At 38.8% G+C, this 6,000-nt stretch overlaps 1 protein-coding gene and 1 long non-coding RNA gene across 4 annotated transcripts in view; one reads left to right on the top strand and one right to left on the bottom strand.

Annotated features, from left to right (window-relative positions):
* LOC146380999 (uncharacterized) overlaps positions 1-3,421 on the top strand; it is a 9,706-nt gene extending 6,285 nt beyond the window's left edge. Inside the window, exons 2-3 of the long non-coding RNA XR_014800973.1 lie at positions 2,691-2,985; positions 3,278-3,421. This is a non-coding gene — a long non-coding RNA (uncharacterized LOC146380999). The remainder of the gene's footprint in view (positions 1-2,690; positions 2,986-3,277) is intronic.
* The window catches only part of tcerg1l (transcription elongation regulator 1 like), a 101,891-nt gene that overhangs the window by 61,803 nt on the left and 34,088 nt on the right, over positions 1-6,000 (bottom strand). The gene's annotated exons all lie outside the window — the stretch shown is intronic.

The raw sequence follows: 6,000 nt of genomic DNA, 5'->3' as shown, positions 1-6,000 counted from the left end.
ATACACACACACACACACACATATATATATATATATATATATATATATATATATATATATACACACACACACACACACATATATATATATATATATATATATACACATACACACACACATATATATATATATATATATATATATATATATATATATATATATACATATATATATATATATATATATATTTTCCTAACATATATGATATGCATGTTAGAAAAACAAATATTTTCAGCTACTGTTCTGGCTGTAGTAATTCTGAGTCACCCCTAATTAAGAATTAATGTGTCTAGGTCTGAGAGATACACTGGAGAATGCCACCTTGTCAGTGTCACCACGGATAACACCACTAACAACATCTCTGCAATCGAACTGAACCAGTGGGAACGGCTACAATGCTTTGGTCACCGCCTACAGCTAGCCATTGGTTAGTGTAAAACAATCTAAAAATGGCTTAGTGTAATATTGTTGAGAGTAATATAGTAGCAACAAAAATATTAGTAAATCTAAATTACATCAGCCCATGTACAAAACATTATTGAACCGGTTTTATTCATATTGTTTATTTATTTGCCTGTCACGGTAAAGAATGAATTGTGATACTAGCTGCTCACAGTATCTAATTATTAAATCAATTCATAAGTCATACATTATGATAAAAAATAAAGTTGCTGTCAAAATATGTTATAACATCCTTTTTTGTTGTATTTCAGCAGAGAATGCTCTAAAAGCTCTCACACCAGTATCTACAAAACAGGCTGTGGAACGAGCAGGTGGAGTGTGTAAAAAGGTGGTGAGTGCCTTCTCCAAGTCATGGAAGAAAAAACGTGAATTGGCCAAGGCGCAAGCAGTGCTGGACTTGCCTCCTCATCAGCTCATCACTGAAAGCCCTACAAGATGAGGCTCGTGGCAGATGATGATAGAGAGGTTCCTGGAGCAGGAGAAAGCTCTTTCACAGGTTCTCCTTGCAGACAAGAAGGTGAGACATAGCCACTGGACATTGTACACTGAGTCTTTTCATTGTGGATTTTGATTATGTTTGCAGCTTAGATTCACCACCTCATGAAAGTAACCTTTTTCCCCCCTTTCTTTTTTGCTATTTGACTTAGACAAGACATCTGGTGCCAAGCTGGCAAGACGTGGCATTGCTAGAGTCCTTGAACAAGGCACTGGGTCCACTGTTCGAGTTTACTGACGCTTTGTCAGGGGAGAGTTACGTCAGTATATCTTTTCTGAAGCCAGTTCTGCACCTCTCCAACAACGAAATCCTCTGTCAGAAGAATAGAGACACGGAGCTCACAAAAGCAGTCAAAGACGGCATCCTCAAGTACCTCAATGAAAAGTATGATGACCATGCCACTAACAACCTCCCAGACATGGCAACACTTGTTGACCCACGGTTTAAGACAGCCTACATCAAGGAAGAGAGGGTGGAGTTCATAAAGATGAGAGCTGCAGCAGAGCTGGTGGACATGGTGGGAGCAACAGCACCAGAAAGTGCACAAACAGCAGCAGCCTCCAGTTCACCCCCAGCTGCTGAACATGATCTGGAGCTTCCCCCGTTCCACAACGAAAAGTTTAGGTAGCTACTTCAAAAAGGCAGGTCAGTCCATCACCCACTCCTAACCCAGCAGAGCATCCATTGAACTGGAGCTCTCCGTGTATCTTCAGACACCTGGGCCTGACTCAGAGACTGACCTGCTGGAGTGGTGGAAGCAGCATGAGACAAACTTTCCATTGGTGGCCAGGCTGGCCAAAAAGTACTTGTGCATTCCTGCTACTAGTTCTTCATCTGAAAGGGCTTTCAGTGTGAGTGGGAACATCATCACATGTAAGAGGTCATGTCTTAAGCCAAACACAGTTGACCAACTAATCTTCCTTGCACGCAATCTATAAATTCAACAGTAACATATCTACTTCTGCAAAGTAGCCATTTTCTGTTTGCACTTTAATTTATGGTTAATGCCTTAAACAGAGTTCTGTTCAACCGTGATGCTTATTTTTGTCACTTTATACTGATTTGCAAACTTTGCACTACAAGGTTACAGATTTCAGAAAGTTAAGAAATAATTTGTGTTTAAAAACTGAACTTTTGTGCAAATCTGAGTTTTCTTCTCAGAAACTTGAAACTGTTGTGCACTTTATTTTGAAAATTCATTTTAAATGTACGTTTTTGAAAAAACAAACAAACCTGAAGGCCACAGCTGTTTTCATTTGATACATTTACACTAAAATGTATGTTTCTCAATTGTGACAGTTCCGTTAAATATCTTTTCAAAATAAAGTTGCAGAAAAGTGAGCAATGAAATTTGTCAAACTTTTCAGAGAATAACTGGAAACATTGTGGTATATCGTGATATATATCGTTATCGTGATATAAAATAATTCATATCGTGTTAAATATTTTTTCCATATCGCCCAGCACTACTGGTTAACATGAAATATACCTCATATTGACAGAGATAATTATTTTTTAAGCAGTTAAAGCAGTTTTTGCATCTAGTATGATTAACTAGAGTATGTGTGCATTCTTTTTTAAGGCTTATTGCTGGAAACATGCTCTGATATAGTTTCTTTTTCATGCAGAACTTCTGACTAAGTAATAGTCAGTGTTATTAAAAAAAACAAACAACAGCAACTTGACCAAGCAAATTATCTTACTTATTTAGCCATGTGTTTCTTTTTTTCAGCACACATATGACAACTTAGAATCTGTCAAAGTCCTTGTAACCACTTTTATAGATGAGAAAGAGATTTGTAAAAAAAACTCTTCATGTCAGCAGTGCCAAAGACATCATAGGTCAAAGCCAAGCTCAGCACATGCGCTGTGTGCTTGATAGGTTGCTAAAGTATAACACTGATTTCATGGAATATATTGATGTTGACAGTGAGGTAGACGTTAAGGACTTTGATAGATTCCATATCGTCCTGTCAGCCGGAGGGCCACCGATGGAAACCTCTCTTGGGGAGATTAGACAAAGTCAGGTACACTTTGCATTTCTCCAGTTTCCTAAGTCAAAAATTGTGTTTTAACAGTTATTAACTATTAGTCAGGATCAGATTTATTCACCAAGTAGCAACTATAAGATAAAATCAATTTAATTATTATTCAGAATTTCTTTTAGTCATTGCGTTATAATCACGGTAATTAAGAAACCGCCTTCTTCCGCTGCAGCTTTTTGAGTAAACTCCTGCTTCTATGCTCTGTGGAAATTTGCTGTCATGACTTTGAAGATTATTGCAGAGAGGTAAAGTGTCTGGTGTTGCCTTTACACAGTCTACCATTACCACAGAAGAACAAAGTCAACCCCTGAAGTCACTACTCAAGAGGAAAGCCCCACAGATTCTTAAGGAGTATGAAACTACAGGTGCCCTGTCAGTGCCATCCTGGAAGCTTCTTGTGAAGACTTGCATTGGGGATTTGGTGGAGAGGTGTGGTTAGTAAGTATAGCACCTTACTGTGCTTTGTTAAAATTTTGCAATGAATGTTTTCCTTTAAAAATGTTGAAGTGCACAGAAGTAAAAAAGGTTACCTTTGTTTTCCAGTTACCCTCATCATCACCACTTTTCCATCCCTGAGTGTCCGAGTGGCAGGACAGGGGGAAGGATTTGTAAGTAAATTTAGCAATTTAATAATGTATATTACCCATAGACCTCTGTCCTTTCTTTCTCAGGAGCATTATTATGATCCAGTCTCTTATTGTGGATTCCTAGAGACTAGACTAAACTAAAGAATTTAAATTATGTGGCCTTGGGCTGCACATATAAGCCAAATTAGGTGCCTTAAGCCTCTGCGTTTCTGATTTCATCTATTCACAAAAGAGAAAGTCATTTTTGTTGTACATCTCATAATTGACTAAATAACACATTTCTGTATTTTGAATCATTTTACACCTTGCTTTTCTTCATTAGATGAGGCTTGTTGCACTGCCCTCGTAGTGTTAACACACCTGCTCCCACCAGTTGGTGCCAGTCGTTGCAGCCTTAAATCAGCTATAACGCACTTGGTTGTTCTTGCACTGATATGTATTCAGTAAGGTTCACACAGTATTTACCTGAGGAAAGCATTTGTCTAAACCTCACTGAATACTTCTCTAAAAATCTATCTTTATCTTCCCCATCTCCAAGCCTTTGCAGTGATCCTGAAGCATCATCCACAACACACCAACCCCAGCCGATATGCATCGGGGATCTAAACAGTGCAACCAGGCAGTACGTCATTGTTGCCAAGAATGACAAAGCAACCATTCCTCTGAATGATGGCCGGACGTGTGCTGTGGATAAGCTTTTCAAACTGTATTGGGTCCTTGTCCTATCCAGCACTGCTCGGCTCAGTCTTCACCTTCTTTGAGTTTGTCTATGACCCGCCACTGTCCACCCAAAGGAAAACCAAAGTACTGGAGCTGATTGCACAGATTAAAGGATGCAAGTAAAATGTTCACCTGTCCAAAATGTAGAGAGTCTCTGTTCACAGAGGTGAGAAACCTCATTTGGCATCTTCGTCAAATACACTGCTTATCAGATGGACAAAACCTGAAAATTATATGTAGCCAAGCTGGCTGCCCAAGGACGTATTATAACTTAAATTCATTTTCAAAGCACCTGCATAGATCTCATTCTACTTCATCTTCAGTGGATGCTGACTCAGTTCAACCTTCTTACCAAGGAGAGACATCAAACAGTTCAGTTGAAACTGATGATCTAGTTCCTGATGTTTTGGAGATGCCCAGTGATGTAGCAGGTGCAGTATCAAAGTTAAAAAACTATACTGATCTTGGTGAATGTGCTGCTTCTTTTGTGGCACAGATGTATGCATCATCAAATATTACTTTACAGATGTTACAAGAAGTGTAAACTGTACAAAGGAGTTGCTTGAGAAAACTGTAGACTGTTTGCAACAGTCAACTGCTGCTTTGTTGAGTAGCTTGGATGTAGACAGTGAGGCTGTTCAAGCATTAATGAAGGAGTTTGAAAGTGCTAAAAATATATTTGAAGATGTAGACACAACATAAAAGGAACAAATACTTCACTGAGAAGTTTTCCCTTGTTAAACCACAGGAAATTTTTCTGGGTCACAGGTCAGATACTGTAAGATAAGATGGTCAGATGAAACAGGCAGCAGATACATACCAGTATGTATCAGTCATCTAAACGCTCACGTTTTTATTCCATCATGAGGACATACAGGACCTCTTTGTTCAGAATAAGAAGAACACTGATGCCAAAATACGTGATTACTGTGATGGCTCTCACTTCTCCTCACACCCGTTGTTTAAAATGTACCCTGATGCTCTTCAAATACAACTTTACTTTGTGTCTTTTGTTTAACTCAGTTGACAGGGAGGTATATGGATTTGACAAGATTTTGCAACCACTTCTTGAAGACTTGAGATTTCTTGAAGATTCTGGTCTAATTGTGGATTTAAAAGGTCACAGCCATCAACTATATGGTACAGTTTGTGTGTTAACAGCAGACAATTTGGCAATTCATTCACTTTGTGGCTACCTTGCAAGTTTCTCTGCAAACAAATTCTGTCAGTTTTGCATGATTGACAAAGCAGATGCACAGTTGATATGTGATGAAGACAAAGTTGAGTTGCACACCAAAGACAGTTATCAGGAACATGTCAGCCTAAACGAACCAAGCAAGTGTGAAAGAGGACTCCTGTCTGAATAACCTTCAGTATTTTCATGTAACAGAAAACATAAGTGTTGATATCATGCATGATATACTTGAAGGTGTAGCCCCTTTAGGGGTTAAATTAATGCTTCACCATTTCATTTATGAGGAGAAGCTCGGTGCTCTCTGTCAGCTGACTGTTAGCAGAGCGAGTGACATCTCTGAAAACATCTGAGCACAAACATGTTCTATGTTGACAACCTGACCAGACGTGACGATTACGGCGCGACATTCGCGGCTAAAACACTGTTAAAAGTGTAGCTGGTGACAGAAAAATGGGTATTTTAAAACTTTACACCACCAACATTGCTGCCTGTGAT

This window comes from Perissodus microlepis, chromosome 8 (genome assembly GCF_051167445.1).
Source record: "Perissodus microlepis isolate ML-2025 ecotype Zambia chromosome 8, ASM5116744v1, whole genome shotgun sequence".
Lineage (NCBI taxonomy): Eukaryota > Metazoa > Chordata > Actinopteri > Cichliformes > Cichlidae > Perissodus > Perissodus microlepis.
This window is presented reverse-complemented; position numbering and strand designations above follow the sequence as displayed.